This window comes from Panthera leo, chromosome E2 (genome assembly GCF_018350215.1).
Source record: "Panthera leo isolate Ple1 chromosome E2, P.leo_Ple1_pat1.1, whole genome shotgun sequence".
In the NCBI taxonomy this organism is placed as follows: domain Eukaryota; kingdom Metazoa; phylum Chordata; class Mammalia; order Carnivora; family Felidae; genus Panthera; species Panthera leo.
In genome coordinates, this window is record NC_056693.1 from 35,486,968 (window position 1) to 35,504,425 (window position 17,458).

The 17,458-nt window shown below is 38.9% G+C and overlaps 1 pseudogene; it reads left to right on the forward strand.

Annotated features, from left to right (window-relative positions):
* The window catches only part of LOC122207739, a 51,020-nt pseudogene extending 34,077 nt beyond the window's left edge, over nucleotides 1-16,943 (forward strand).
* Nucleotides 16,944-17,458: the final 515 nt, after the last annotated feature.

A 17,458-nucleotide genomic window follows, 5' to 3' on the forward strand; every position in this document is an offset into this window, starting at 1 on the left:
CAAGGAAGGTGAGGAGGAGTTTGTTGTTTTATCTTTATATTTTCTTTCAGAGCACTTAATCGGCAGAAAGATCCATGGGAGGTACAAGCCAGGGGAGGATAGATGGCATGTGTAGTCAGGTGGAGTGACCAAGAGCAGAGAAAGGAGAAACTAAATCCTTGAGGTGTGTGTTGTGAGGGGTGGGAAGTGGACACATAGGTGGAGGGTTGAGATGGACAGGGCAAAGTGGAGCAGGTAAGGATAGAATGCAGGATCCTTCATAGGCTCTAGTAGAATTGTCTTGAATGGGAATCAAAGAGCCACCCTGAGGCTGCGAACAAAAGGACCTGTCCTTCTCTATTACAGTTTGAGTTGTATTACTTGCAGATATTTGACCATATCCCTTAAAGGGTACTTAAATGTCCCTGCCCCATGTTCAAAGTTTCAGACTTGAACCCTCTCCAAATATTCTTAGGTTTACTTAATTCCACAGTATTGATTCCTTTATCCACCCCCATTTTATGCCTTTCCGTTAAATAAGGCAACTGCTTTCTCTTCTCTAGTTTGGCCATTGTTCCCCTTCCTGGATATGGTCTGATACCTACCCTTTGATCCCATCTACTTCTGCTGCCCTGCGTAAACCCTCAAATGAAGGAGCCCTGTCTTCTGGAACCAACCAAGCCTTGGTTCACTTGACTGTGATCCCTTGCTGAAATTAACTCAGCTCCCTGTAAAGGAGAATCTGAAAGACCTCGCCTTTACCAGCCAAAGAATCTTGATACGGTTGTTGAACTTTACAATCAAAACATACTTTACAGGCCTCAGCTTGTTTCCAGCAGTAATATGTTTGAAAAGGCGTATTAAATTACAAATTTGTTTTCCTCTCTTAATCCAAGTGTCAATGCAGAAGAGAAACAACCTAATGTACAGAAATAAAATGAAATAATTAAAAAGTTGCAGAATGTGAACCGACTAAGATAAAACCGAGCAGGAACGTTGGAGATAATGGTTATCTGTTTGCAGTAAACACGAAGTGAGAATAATTCATGACTTGTGATAACATTCAACTGAAGGGAAGTAAATTAGATGTAGACAAGGCGGGAGAGGCTTAGAACACCTGCAGGGCCAGACCGCAGAAAGGGAGAGTGGGGGCAGGATCTTATCTTTATCAGGTAATTGAAACAATGCTTTATGTTAACAGTATGAGTTTAAAGTAGAAACTGGAGTCAGGAGGTACTGAGAAGGGGGAGGGACACTGCAGAGATCACTAGAATTCATTTGAGTTGGGGAACTAAAGAATCACAGAAGGCCTGCTATGTGTCAGATTGTTTTATGTGTATTATCTCATGTAACCTTTATGACAACCTTATAAAGTGTGATTAGCTGCCCCATTTCTTTTTTTTTTAAGTTTATTTATTTATTTTGAGAGAGAGAGAGAGAGAGAGAGAGAAGCACATGCATGAGTGGGGGAGGAGCAGAGAGAGGGAGAGAGAGAGTATTCCAGGCAAGTTCTGACCTGAACCCATGAACTGTGAGATCATGACCTGAGCCAACTGAGCCACCCAGGCACCCTGGCAGCCCCATTTCTAATGGGGAAATGGGGAGAATGAGTCCCAGATATGCAAGCTGCCCAAGTCTTTGTAGCAAGTAAGTAATGGAGCTGAGATAAAAGCTGAGGTATGCCTGACTTCAAAGCTTTGTTCTCTCTAAATATGTTCTCATAACTGCTGAGTAATATTGTACTGTGGAGATCCAAAAGACTGTTACAAATTCTGGTTATGGCTGGGCCAGTACTCTTAAGTGTTTTTCTCTATTACTCATGTATACACACACACTCCCTGCCTCTCTCTCTCTCTCCTTCTCTCCTCTTTCTCCTAGCCCCACATTGAGCTGCTAACTTTATATATCTATTTGGGTGTCCCACAAACAGGTCACTAAAACACTAGAAATCACTAAAACATCCTGCCTTGATTGTTACATTTTGCCTTCTCTGCCCATTTGCTTAAATCACAAATTTGAGATTTCCCTTGATCCCTTGATTTCTGTTAATCCCATGTTCAGTGAATCTCCAAGTCTTATCAATTCTACCTCCAAAATATCTCAATTTTTCTTTTCACTCCTTCTATCCCAGTTTGGTTCAGGCTAACTTCCCCTCCTGCCAAGAACACTCCAGCACAATCTTCACTGGCCCATCTTCTATCCCCCTCTCCTCCAATCCACTTTCCATATTGTAGGCATAGAGATATTGATAAAATACAAATGCATACCAACCATCCATGCCTCTCCTTTCCTTTAGCATACAGCTCAATGTATTTTGATGAGTATTTTTAATAGTCATTAAATGAGTATTTTTTAATAAATATTTTGCATGGGATATCACCTCTCTCCTACTTTCTACTCTATAAGTGAAAAGAAGTTGCCTCTTCTACAGTGTCATCATATTTCATACTGTTCTGCTTTTCTTTCTTTCTTTTTTTCTAGACTACCTAGCTTCCACATATGTCCTAGAAGCCAGTATAGATATATCTTCCTCTACAGATCCTTTCTTAACTGTCCGAAGATTCAGTTAGGAATACTTCGTATGGCCCTCATAACATTTACCCATCACAGCACTTATTACACTGCTTTTAATGGATATACCCCTGCCCCTAAATTGGAGGCTTCCTGGGTGCAGACTGTATCTTATTTACCGATGCTGATTCTGGTACCTGAAACATGAAAGGTGCCTAACAAACATTTCTGATCAGGGGTTGTCACAGGTGGAAATGGCTGTGCAGATTTCTCAGGGAGCCCTCTTAGAATAGAGATTCGGCAGAAGGAGGGATTGGACCTTGGCACAGCCTCGTGGAAGCTTCAGCTATGCTATAGGGAGCTCTGAAGCTGGGATAATCCTTTAGGGGGATCTCTGGTTGGGGTCAGGGGCCTGGGTTTTTATACACCTGTGTTGTTCAATGATTGGGTGCAAGGGCTCTCTTCCACCAAGGCAATCAGTCTCCAAAGGGGGCTGAGAGCTGAGGGCTGCCTGCCAGTAGCATGACCAGCAACTAGGGAAATACTCTTTCCTTTCTGAAGGGGATTTGAGTGGCACATCTAGTGTCCTCACTTGGACCCACTAGCTCCAGGACTGACTTCAGTAAAGAATGTTGTAAAAGCTATAGAAACATCCCCTTGGGGAGCTCATGTGGAGTCATGCTTATGTGTTTACTGGTGAAAAAATAATGGAGGAAATGATCTCAGCTCTTTTAAAATTGGCTTTCCTCCTCATACTCTGTGCAAGTGCTAGAGGGGGATGTTCTTAACTAGACTTTCAGACTCACAAGACTTGAACAGGTAGCACCTGGTGCCAGTTTAATCAGGTGGATATTGGTCCAGAAGCATAAACAGCATCCAGCTGGGTGTCAGGCATTTATTTTCAGAGGGAATAATCCTCCTAATAGTCCACTCTTTGACTCTTCCTGCCACCTGTACCCTTTCTCTTCTCCATGCTCCAGGAGAATTCGGGTGTGAGGGAACACAACTTCTATTAGACAGATGGAATAGCTGCCCTGACATAGAGGCCTCTCACCCCATAGGGACCAAGGTCTCTCTTAATAGGCTTATGCATAGCTGTCAGGCCTCCACAAAGGATATGCCCAGTTATGAATCTGTGTATTCAAGGAATCATAAAGTCATGGCTTCCCACCAGGTATTTATACTTTATTCACACTTCTCCAGGCCAGATGAAATTAACTATAATGGGCCATTTTTATCCATTGTATAAAAAATGTTGCCTGTAATACAGATGAGATTTCACCTTTATCAGATTTTTCAGGAGAAAGTAAACAAGTTAACTTAAGATCAGATTTGTCTTTAGAGAACGAGAAAAGGATTTGTTCACGCTTTTCCCTCCACAACCCTATCTGATGTTCATCACACCACAGGATGTAGTTATAATACCAGTTGATATGCATGTCAGAGTAGATAATCCTAGAAAGTTGTTTTCTGCCTAGTTTACCTCTTCTTTTCATGACTCTGAATATGAGAAAGATTTGTTAATCTTTCTTATCCTGGGTGATAGTACGGTGCCTTGAACATTGTAGATTCTTGCTATGATCTGTGTTTGTGTCTTTCCAAAATTCAAATGGTGATGTCCCAATGCCTGATGTATTAGTATTATGAGGTAGGGCCCTGGGAGGTGCTTAGGTCTTGAGAGTGGAGCCCTCTTCAATGGGATTAATGTTTTTATAGAAAAGACCCACTCCCCCCAAGAGGGGCACCTGGGTGGCTCAGTTGGTTAAGCATCTGACTCTTGACCTTGGCTTAGGTCATGATCTCATGGTTCGTAAATTTGAGCCCCACATCAGGCTCTGCACTGACAGCTCAGAGCCTGCTTGGGATTCTGTCTCTCCCTCTATCTGCCCCTCCCCTGCTCACTCTCTCTCTCAATAGAAATAAACAAACAGACAAACAAAAAGAAGAGACCCCTAGAGATTCCTCAGACCTCCTACCATGTGAGGACACAGCAAGAAGGCATAAGATAAGAGCCAGGAAGAGGGCACTTAACAAAATGTGGTCATACTGGTGCCTTGATACTGGATTTCCCAGCTTCCAGAACTGTGAGAAATGAATGTTTCTTATTTACAAACCACCCAGTCTGTGGTATCTTGTTACAGCAGCCTGAAAGGACCAAGACAGTACTCAACAGAAAAATTTGTTTAGCAAAAAAAAAAAAAAAAAAAAAAAAAAAAAAAAAATTAAATTGAGAAAAATCAGAAGACACGGTCCTATTTCAACCTACAAAACATAACGATTGTAAATATTTGGGTATATTTCCTTCCAGTCTTTCTTATATGCACAGGCTTAACAATTTGTATATACTGATACTCTACTGTGATTTTTTTCATCCTTTTTATAGACAGACATTTAAAAAAGTAAGATTATTACATTATGAGGAAGTTGATTCTGCCTCAGCCCATCAACCTAAACATAAATACTCTGTTTGGAGAAGATCAGGTGATGGGATGTTCAACATTTATTTTATGTATACCGGTAACCTGCCAGACCATGTGTTAGGCACATGAGGACAGAGAAAAAAATACAGCTTAGTTCTTGCTCAAAGCACTTATGTGCCCTTCATGGGGAAGGAAGGTTCACATTCATATTTTATGTCCCAGGAGGTGACTGTCTAATGTTGGCTTAAGCTTGTTTTGTTTAGTTGAGATGATGCTTTTAAAGCACCAGAAAAGGAAGTTAGGTCCACTTACGAAGTTTCACCAAGGAGCCAGTTTCTCAAAAATAAATAGACAAATAATCCCTGCAGATTAGCCAGTCTCTGTAAAATAATTTTAACACAATATCTAGCTGATCATTTGGGAGGCAAGCAAGTCAGCTGGTGGGGAGTGAATGTTAGCTACTTGGTTGTCATGGAAACTTTTCTTCCAGACCAGGAAAAAGGCAGTCATGGGGAAACATGCCATGTGGAAAAATAGCCCATTTCTCCATGATCTATTCTTTCTGTTGATCACAAGTCGACATCCTACTGGGGCTGGGAGTAGAGAGAAATGCAGGCATCCTAGTCATACAGAAGAGAGAAACATTCCCCTTTGTGCAGAGAGAGACCCAGGAGACATGATTTGAACAAGAAGTGCACAGATAAAAGTTGGAAAGCCAAGGTCATAAATTTATTTTATTTTTATTCTTTTTTTTTTTTACTATTTTTCTTTTTAAAAATGATTCCTTGCAAGTTGTTAAAAGGCTTAGTATCAGTCACCCACAGATGCTGGGTGAGGAGGGCTGTTGATATGAAACCTTGACTAGCCTTTGCAATGCTGACTCAAGACACATCACAGCATGTCTTGCCCAGAAATGAAGTCTGTGTAACCTATTTAGCCCCACTGGAAAAAAACCATAGTTAAGTCGTGATGGTTAAGACTATCAGTTTTATGGTAAAGAGTCTTTCAAATGCACATAAGTACAAAAATTACTTTTAAAACTTGATCTGACTTGACTAATATATTGTTTATAAATGTTAATGATTCTTGCCAATCTCTCTCCACATCTGCCCTCAATCTGAATTTATCATAATCTTAATAAAGTAGTTTTTAAAAAGGTAGAGTTATACACCCCCAGCTACATATCCATCTTCAAAATGCATTGTAGCTATTCATTTACATTTCTAATTCTCTTCTAAATTGTGAGCTCTTCGGGGTGCCTGGGTGGCTCAGTCGGTTGAGTGTCCGACTTTGGGTTGGGTCATGGTCTCACAGTTGGTGGGTTCGAGCCCCACGTCGGGCTCTGTGCTAACAAACGGCTCAGAGGCTGGAGCCTGCTTTAGATTCTGTGTGTGTGTCTCTCTCTCCCCCTCCTCTGCTCATGCTCTGCCTCTCTCTGTCTCTGAAAAATAAATAAATGTAAAAAAAAAATAAAAAAAATTAAAAAAATGTGAGCTCTTCAATGCTTTGGATGGTGCCTTGTTTATCTTTGTAAACTTACCATCAGCACAATGCTCAGTTCTTAAGTGTTTGATTCATTGAGGAACTTCTATGTACTAGTGTTTGGGATATATTGGTAAACAATGCTTGTTCAATGAATAATTGGATGGGTGGGTGGGTGGATGGATGGGTGGCTATATTCAGTATTTTCTTGGATTTCTATATTTTAGAGAGCTAAAGAATTATTTTGCAAGAACAAAATCCACCACATAATTATTTTCCTGGTCATGGCTTTTAGGCTGTAGAAAAGAATTAAGATTGAACCTCAATGAAGACAACTTGATAAACCTTCTTCATAGGATGCTAAAGTCTTATTCTGATTCCTGTTTTTTTTTTTTTTTTTTGAAACAACAAAGATCTGAAAGGTCTAAAATCTCCACTTTATAGGATAAATAAGATCTACTGACCTACTCCTTATATATTGAGTCTTGAATAATTTTCCCAGCCTACATTTCTATTTGTATACAAAGGCTAGTTTACCCATTACGCAAAGAATTTATTTCTCTTGCTGACAGTCATGTGACAATTCAAAATATTTCCAGTGTCAGAGATTGCTTTCTTAAATATAGATGTATATTTAAATGTTTATTTCTTTTTGAGGCGGGGAGAAGAGCAGAGAGAGGAGACAGAGGATCCAAAGTGGACTCCATGCTGACAGCAGTGAGCCTGATGCAGGGCTCATACTCAGCAACCATGAGATTATGACGTGAGCAGAAGTCAGATGCTTAACTGACTGAGCCACCCAGGTGCCCCAGAGATTGCTTTCTTTGACTACAAGATTCCCCAGTTTCTTTTTCACTCTCTTCGTGTATACTGAACATGCTCATAATTTTCTCAGATTGTCAATCTTCTTTGCCTTTCTCTCATTTATCTATCTGCCTTTTCACACAACCTAAACCATTTCATCTTGACACCTCCTCATCCCTTTGTTTATTCATGATTCCTGCTCTGCCAAACCTTAGCCCTTTTATGATTTATTCAGTTCTTTTCCCAGGTTGAAAAACATTTCTTCGTTAATTCTTCCCAAAATACTTTCGAGTAGATTCCGTGTACTGGGAACTGGGCATTGGAGACAGAGTTTGCCATGATTTGAGCACTTCTGTCAAGATATTCAGAGTCAAATACAGAGATACTTAATCTAGGTAAATGAACTTCTTGAAAGTATATGCAAAATAGTGGATATGTGAACACCTACTTTTTTTCCTGGGTAGAAGGTCCCTATGTTTTGTAGAGTTTTCTAATGAATGATATAGACAAGGAAATAAACAATGAAATTTTAGTGTGGTAAGTGCTATTTATGATGGGGTTGAGAATAGTAAGCCAGTGAAGGATGCTTTGGTAGGATCAGAGAAGGCACATTCTTATAACTTTGCTGATTGAATTCACCAGAATTTATCTGCAAGCTAATAGCAGCTGGGACCTCAGTGACTCTCAGCAATTCTTCTATTTTCCAGCTGACCCTTGGTCACATTCCTCTGTTCCTGCTATCTTCTCAAACCTCTGTTTTTTATTATTATTTTTTTTTTACTTCTTGCTTTACCTGTTTTCTTGAAAGAGTTACTGCCAAGCTCAGGTAATTTCATTGAAAAATTAAAAGGACCTCCATTGCAGAATCTGAAATGTTCTTAAAATAGTAACTACTTGGAACTAACATTACCTGAAAGGCATGTTTGATAAGGATATCTAATTCTAAAGGGGAAAATCTCCCAAATAAACAGGTAAACTTATGGGGGAAAAAAAAACGCCATTCATAAGAGAATATTTTGTATGTTTCAGTTCTTTTATTGAATTTTTAGTTTTTTTTTAAGTTTATTTAGTTTGGGGGAGAGAGACAGAGAGAAAGAGAGAACTAGTGGGGGAGGAGCAGAGAGAAAGGGGGACAGAGGATCCCTGGCGGGCTCTGCGCTGATAGCAGAGAGCCCATGCGGAGCTCAAACTCAGGAACTGTGAAATCATGACCTGCACTGAAGTTGCATACTTAACCAACTGAGCCACCCAGGCGACCCTTTACTTTCTTATTTTTAGGGAGTCTATAAGCTGCTGAAAATGGCTGTTTGTGGGTTAGGGAAGGGAGTCTTGGTATCTGGAAGCTAACAGCTATATTACCTTATTTATTCTTCATACTTCTTAAAAGGTGCCTAGATTATGAGCCTTGTCCAAAGTCCTACAGCTAACCAGTTGTAAACAAAGGTTGGAACCTGGGTCTGCATGGTCCTATGTTCTCCACATCAAATTGCCTTCTTATTTTCCCCCAGCTTTACTGAGGTATAATTGACCATTAAAAATTGTATATATTTATGGGGACAACTTGGTAATTTATATATGTGTACATTGTGAAATAATCACAATCAAGCTAATTAACATTCATCATTTCACAGTTTCCATCTTTGTTTTTTTTTGTATGTGATGAGAGCACTGAAGATACACCCTTTTATCAAGATTCAAGTAAAGAGTACAGTATTGTTCATTATAGTCACCATGCTGTACATTAGATTCCAAGAATTTCTTCATCTTATAACTGAAAGTTGGTACACTTTGACCAACATATCCCCATTTCTCCTTGACTCCAGCCCCTGATAACCATCATTCTGCTCTCTACTTATCTAACTTTGACTTTTTTGAAATGCTACATAGAAGTGAGATTATGCAGTATTGTCATTCTGAGTCTGGCTTATTTCGCTTAGCGTAATACCTCAACATGGACAACATCCATGTTGTCACAAATGGCAGATTTCCTTCATTTTAAAAGCTGAATGATGTTTCATTGTATGTGTATACTACATCTTCTTTATCCATCTATCCACTGATGGACATTTAGGTTGTTTCCATATGTCGATTATTGTGAATAATGCTATAATGAACATAGGGATGCACGTATCTTTTCAATATCCTGATTTCAGTGCCTTTGGATAAATACCGAGAAATGGGATGCTGGATCATATTGCCATTGTATGTTTTAAATTTTTTGAAGAACTTCTATACTGTGTGAATTTAAGGAGCAGTCACTTCTTTTTTTAAAAAAATTTTAAATGTTTATTTTTTGAGAGAGAGCGAGAGAGTGAGAGGGAGGGAGGGGCAGAGAAAGAGGAGACACAGAATCCAAAGTAGGCTCCAGGCTCTGAGCTGTCAGCACAGAGCCCCATGCCGGACTTGGACTCACAGGCTGCAAGATCATGACCTGAGCTGAAGTCGACCACCCAACCAATTGAGCCACCCAGGTGCCCCTAAGGAGCAGTCACTTCTTGACTTAAAGGGGCTTCAGTAGGGAAAGACCTCCTGTGGGTGGATGCAAGGGCAGCAGCTGGGGGAGTGCCTTATCTCTGGCTCTGGGAGAGTAGCTCTATCACTGATGTCAGTGTTGGCAAAGACTGCTTGGTTCCTAGGTGACCAAGGCTGCGGGTGTCCAGGACTGTGGTAAGGGCTGCCTGGGTCCTTAGTGGTAAAGCCTTTTGGGGGTCTTGCACTCTTTATCCCCCATGGTGGGGAAGAGATGTGCTGGACCAGGAGATAGGGTAACACAGGTAAAATGCTTCCTGTGTTTTTTCACATAGCCATTCTCCAGTTGTTACAGCCTCTTCATTGTACTTGAGTTCTCCCATAGCTATTTTCATTGGTAGGTAGTTATTTAATCATTGCTTTTGTTGGGGGACAAGCATTGAGACCTCCTAGAAGGCCATCTGCTGACGTCACTTTTCAAGCTGCCTTCTAAGACAACAGAGAAGCTACCCCTCCCTCTATTCAAAGCCAAAGTCAAAGGCTTATTTGCACAGGTTGTTAATTTAAGAATATAATCCCAAGGAGCAGGTGTGAGGGATTGAGGTGGCAGAACAGGGAAAGATGGACTGTCAATACAAGGATGTGTAACCAACTTTGTCAGGGATGCAGGACAGCTGGTTCTTTAGGACCTTTTGAAAATCTTAATAAGTATCTCAAAAGGTGCATCTCAGGTTGCTCCTGCATAAGTGTTGAGCAGAGCATCAGAGACTCCCGGAGAAGGGTCAGAAGTGTGCTGTCAGGTTGCATCTGCACAAATCTATTTATAATGTTAGTGGTTGGAAAAAGTGTTGAGGGTGATATGTTTTGAACCAGTGCTTAAGAGATGGTCAATATGGAGGGGATGGGGATTAAAGAGTACACTTCTCATGATGAAAAAAATAAAATGATAAAAAAAAAAAAAAGGAAAGAGAGGTTTAGTGTGGAATCAAAATGGTTAGTGGTGACAGTGAAAAACTTCTCTACATTAGAGAAGTGAATAGAATTAGAATTCAGGGGGGCCTTTTGTGTGGGTCAAAGTGGGTCATTTTTATGAATGCACTGAGTTCCCTGGGCAGTGCTGCGGTGTGTTGGAGTCAGCAAGTCTCTTGTCTCTAGAAGTTCATAGAGTCTGTGCAGGCACAGGGTTATATCCTCGAGGATATATCCTCAGGAAGCTCTGCAGTTCAGAAAACAGTGACAGTCTGTGGCCTGAGTGACATCTGATTCTTTGGAGGGCCATTATGAAATCTTAGTCATTGGGGTCATTGCTTTTCTCCTATCTATAGCCTTCCTCCCCCACCCCCCCCCCCCCCACCTCAAATGGAATCTAATTGGCAAGTGAAATCTTTTGCAGAACTCTAATATGTTGAACTTAAAATGAAGTTCCCCTGCTTGAAGCAGGTGATTTCTTAGATATTTGAATGCTGGAGAATGGAGAGGAAAGGGTATCAGGATCCTTATCTTGTCTCTTTTGGATACCCCTGAGGTATTTTAAAAATCCACTAAGAGTCAATTGAGCAGTTAGAGAATTCCTGCCTTGGGGCAGCAGTTAAGGATTCTGATCTTTTCCAATATTTAAAGCCAATTCCAAAATATGAGCTCCATAAAGGTAATGACATTGTTATAGTCACTTGTGTATTTCTAGAACTTCTTTTTTTAAAAAATTAATTAATGTAGTTTGAGAGAGAGAGAGAGAGAGAGAGAGAGAGCGCTAGTAAGTGCAGGGGAGGGGCAGAGAGAGAATCCTAAGCAGGTTCTGAGCTGTCAGTGCAGAACCCAGTGTGGGGCTCCATCCCACAAACCATGAGATCATCATCTGAGCTGAAATCAAGAGTCAGACGCTCAGCTGAGCTACCCAGGTGCCCCTATATTTCTAGAACTTCTAAAAGTGCTTGGCACATGTTAGGTCTCAGTGTTGAGTGAATGAAGGTGCTGTGTTGCTATTTGTTTTTCAGTAAGTTGAGAAAGGGTAGTTTTGATTTGTCTTAGTCCCTTTGTCACTAACACCATTTGTAAAATAGATGAATCGAAGGCCAGTCTGTTAGCCTCAAATCAAGCAGTATTAGCTGATTTTGGAGAATCAACCCATAACATCAGTCTATGGAGAAATATCCTTTAACTGAGAATTTTTTAACACAAACATGAAAACGACTGGGGATGAATGAAATCCATGAAACATGGAGTCTGAAAAAGAATTATTTATTGTGGGGGGAAATAATTTTGTGAGATTCTATGGAGAAAAATTAGATATATTAGTACAGACATAATGCTGGATTTTTTTTGACTCATATATAAAGAAACATAAATAAGTGAAGCAGTAATACTCTGTACTAAAACCATGGTAAGGGACTGGAAGTTCCAGAAAGGTATCTATTTGAAAGCCTTGATTGGTCTTTTAACACTAAAAGTACTCCTATAGCCATCCAAAACAAGCATTTTTCTTATTAAATGAACACTTTCACATGTTGCCATGTAGGTAACATATCCTGTTGATGATGTTAGCAACAATATAGTTAGATGCGTTGACAATGTTTGAATTACCACCAAACTTTTGGATTTGAGAGAGAACGATTTATCCGGGGAGGATGGTGAATGGCATTCCTGGAAGCAATGCTAGTGATGGTGGATTTATTGTAACATAGCTTGGAGTTTGTTTTTCATATCCATAGAGGAAAATTACCTTTGTATATTACAAAGCAATGAAGATCAGTTTGTGATTGGAAAGCCTTGCCACTGAACCAGGTTATATTGTACTAATTTTGGGCGGAAAATTGTTTCTACAGTGGTATGTGTAACACTGGAATGGCTCATCATGCAGGATCTGTCAACAGCATATCATAATCCTGATAAAGTCTCTTTTAGAATAAAACTTATTCTCTCATTTTACATTATACTTAGGCCATTTTTTAAAAATACAATTTATTTTTCAATTATAAAAGTAATACTTGCTTATTATAGACAAGTAAGGGAAAAGCATAATCCTAAACACCTAGGGACAGTCACTGCTTTCATATTTCTAAAACTTTAATTTGTTCTGATTATACAAGTTAAACATGTTTAGAGAAGAAATTTAGAAAATTTAGGCATGCAAAAAATAAGGAAATGAAATCACTCACAATTTCACCACTAAGAGATACCTACTTTTAACATGTTGGCCTCAGTACTTATCTAGATTATGTATTTGTATATAAATATTTAAGATCTGCATTTTATTTTTAACTAAGGGAACTATACATATTGTTATAATTTTTTTTTGTCATTTAATACTTCATTTTCATATTTCTAGGCCTATAAAACTATTTTATAACACTAGTTTCATGGAGTCTATAGAAATCTATCATATGACAATTTATTTTACCAATATTTAATTATTTTATTTTTGAAAATATTTGTTTATTTTGAGAGAGAGAGAGAGAGAGAGAGAGAGGGAGGGGCTGGGGAAGGGGGTGGAGAGGGTGGGGCAGAGAGAGAGAGGGAGAGAGAGAATCCCAAGCAGGCTTTGTGCTGTCAGCTCAGAGCCCAACATGGGGCTTGATCTCATGAACCCTGAGATCATGACCTGAACCAAAATCAAGAGTTGGATGCTTAACTGACTGAGCCACCCAGGCACCACACCAATCTTTTATTACTGGAATTTTGTATACAAACCTCTAAAAAATTTCTTCACTAAATCCTTACACCTAATCTTAGTTATAATTTTTGGATAACTTACTACAAGTAAAATTTTTGTGCAGGAAAGTAGAACAGTTTTCATTCCAACTGAGAGTATATGAATTGTCATGTTATACTGTATATCATCATGCTTGGGCATTATATATAATTACACAAATATTTGTATTGTCCTGATCAAAAAGGGGAACCTCACTGTGTTAACACAATTTGGTTAGAAGGAACAGATATTCATTTACATTACTTGGTGTAATGAAGATTTTGTGAGGAAGGTTGTGTTAACTGGACCTCATAAGATAATAGAAAAGCCAGGCACCAAGGAGCCTGATATTGAGTTGGATAGAGGATGGTTATTCAAGTTGAAGTACAACTCTAGCTATCACTTCTTCTCATCTTCTGCTCTTAGTAAGAGGGTTAAATTTTTTTTAACATTTTATTTTATTCTTAAAATTTAAAAACTCAGCTTTTATATGTAGTACAACATGTATAGTAGAAAAGACTGAGAGGAATTCAAACAATGTGACAGCAGAAAAGCAAATAACTCAGCTAAGGACCTGAATAGACATTTCTTAAAAGAAGACATACAAATGGCCAACCGGTATATAAAAAGGTGCTCAACGTCACTCATCATCAGGGAAATTCAAATCAAAATCACAGTGTGATTCCACCCCACATTTGTTGGGACAGGTTTTACCAAAAAGAAAAGAGAGTGTTGGTGAGATGGGAAGAAAAGGGAAGCCTTGTGTGCTGTTGGTGGAATGTACAGTGGTAATAGCTATAATGGAAACAGTATGGATGCTCCTCAAAAAATTAAAAATAGAACTACCATATGATCCGACAATCCCACTTCTGGGTATATATCCAAGGGAAAAAACATCTCTATCTTGAATAGATATCTGCATCCACATGCTTATTGCAGCATTATTTATAGTAGCCAAGATATGGAAACAACCTAAGTGTCCATCAAAAGATGAATGGATAAAGAAAATGTGGTGGCCTGTATACAATTCTGTCAATTGTGAGAACTTGGATGATCCTGGAGGACATTATGCTAAATTAAATCAGCCACACACAGTGAAAAAAGTACTATATGATCTCACTTATATATGTGGAATCTAAAAAAGTCAAACTTACAAAAGCAGAGTTGAATGGTGGTTACCAGGAAATGGGGTGGGTTGAGGAAGTGTGGAGATGGGTACAAACTTTCAGTTATAAGATGAATACGTCTGGAGTTCCAATGTATAGCATGGTGATGATAGTTAATATTGCTATATTGCAATATTAACAGTGCAAATGCACTGTATTGCATTTTTACAAATTGAAGGTTTATACAAGCCTGTGTTGAGCAAGTCTATAAGCCTGGTTTTTTCCAACAGCGTTTGCTCACTTTGTGTCTCTGTGTGACATCTTGGTAATTCTTGCAACATTTCAAGCTTTTTCATTATTATTGTTACATTTGTTATGGTGATCTATGATCAGTGATCTCGAATATTATTATTCTAATTGTATTGAGGCACCATGAATTATGTCCATGGTAAGGTGGCAGACTTAATCCATAATTGTTGTTGTGTGTTCTGACCGCTCCACCAAACAGCTGTTCCCTGTCTCTTCCTTTCCTGGGGCCTCCCTATTCCTGGACACAACAATGTTGAAATTAAGCCAGTTAATAACCCTACAGTGGCCTCTAAGTGTTCAAGTGGAAGGAAGAGCCACATGTATCTCACTTTGAATCAAGACCTGGAAATTATTAAGCTTAGTGAGGAAGGCATGTTTGAAGCCGAAATAGGTCAAAAGGTAGGCTTCTTGTGCCAAACAACCAAGTGTGAATGCAAAGGAGAAGTCCCTGAAGGAAATTAAGAGTGCTACTCGAGTGAACACATAAATGATAAGAAAGTGAAATAGGCTTACTGCTGATATGGAGAAAGGTTGAGTGGTCTGGATAGAAGATTAAATCAGCCACAATATTCCCTTAAACCAAACCAAATCCAGAGCAAGACACTAACTCTAATTTTATGAAGGCTGAGACTTCTTTTTCTTCTGCAGGAATGCAGAAGAAAAGTTTGAAACTGGCAGAGGTTGGTTCATGAGGTTTAAGGGAAACATAAATGTGTAAGGTGAAGCAGCAAATGCTGATGTAGAAGTTGCAGCAAGTTATCCAGAAGATCTAGCCAAGAAAATCAACGAAGGTCGTTACACTAAACAACAGATTCTCAATGTAGATGAAACAGCCTTCCATTAGAAGATGTTACCTAGGACTTTCACAACTAGAGAGGAGAAGTCAAAGGCTGGCTTCAAAGCTTCAAGGGACAAGCTGACTCTCTTAGGGGCTAATGCAGCTGATGACTTTAAATTGAAGCCAATGCTCATTTACTATTCCAAAAATTCTAGAGCCCTTAAAAATTATGCTAAATTGACCCTGCCTGTGCTCTATAAATGGAACAAAAAGCCCAGATGACAGCACATCTGTTTGTAACATGGTTTACTGAATATTTTAAACCCACTGTTGAGACCTGCTCAGAAAAAAAGGTAACTTGAAAAATATTACTGATTATTGACAATTCACCTGATCACCCAAAAGCTCTGATGGAGATGTATAATGAGATTAATGTTTTCATGCCTGCTAATACAGCATTCACTCTGTAGCTGCTGAATCAAGGAATCATTTTGACTTTCAGGTCTTATTATTTAAGAAATACATTTCACGTGGGGCACCTGGGTGGCTCAGTCGGTTGAGTGTCCGACTTTGGCTCAGGTCATGATCTCACGGTTCATGAGTTTGAGCCCCACATTGGGCTCTGTGCTGACAGCTCAGGGCCTGAAGCCTGCTTTGGATTCGGTGTCTCCCTCTCTCTCTGCTCCTCCCCTGCTCACACACTGTCTCTCTCAAAAATAAAGATTAAAAAAAATTAAAAAAAAGAAATACATTTCATGAGACTATAGCTGTCATAGATAGTGAGTGATTCCTTTGATGGATCTGGGCAAAGTAAATTGAAAACTTCGTGGAAAGGAGTCATCATTCTAGATGCCATGAAGAACATTTATGGCTTATGGGAAGAGGTCAAAATGGCAACATGAACAGGGGTTTGGAAGAAGTTGATTCCAACTCCCCATGGATGATTATAAGGGATTCAGATGAGGAAGTATCTGATATGGTGGAAATATCAGGAGAACTAGAATCAGAAGTGGGGCCTGGAGATGGTACTGAATTTCTGCAATCTCTTGATAAAACTTTAACAGATGAGGAGTTGCTTCTTATGGATGAACAAAGAATATGGTTTCTCAAGAAGGAATCTGCTCCTGGTGATGATTCTGTGATTGTTGGAATGGCAACAAAGGATTTAGAATACTCTGTAAACTTAGTTGATAAAGCAGCACCAGGGTTTGTGAGGATTGACTCCCAACTTTGAAAAAGGTTCTACTGTGGGTAAAATGTAATCAAACAAATCACATGCTACAGAAAAATTGTTTATGAAAGAAGAATCAATCAATGTAGCAAACTCCACTGTTGTCTTTAAGAAATTGCTTAAATACACTGTTTTTTTTTTTACACATAATGCTTTGTACACTTAATAGACTATAGTATAGTGTCAACAGCTTTTGACACTATAGTGAAGTATAGTGTCAACAACTTGCATTGAAAGACCAAAAAATGCCTTTGATTCACTTTATTGTGTTACTCGTTTAATTGTGGTAGTTTGGAACCAAACCCAAATATCTGTGAGGTATTCTTGTAGGTAGTAGATACTGTGAATTGACTGGAAATGTTTATTTTTCCTAATAGCAGTACTTAGCCAGCCAGTTACTTTCGTAGGACAAGAGTTCTGATATTATATTTCACCAATTTATTGCAACCTTCTCAAAAAGATTATTTAAAAAATTGTTATTAAAAGTTTACCCAATTTTAAATACACTCAAATAAAAGTCATATAGTTTCATTTCAGTACAATGAATTCAGATTTTATTGTTTCTGATTGCCTCGTATATCATCATTATTATTGTTATAAATTGATAGCTACCATCATGATTTAATTGAGAAACTTTGTTATGGCTGTTTAATTATCAATGAAGCAAAGAAAATAATTATT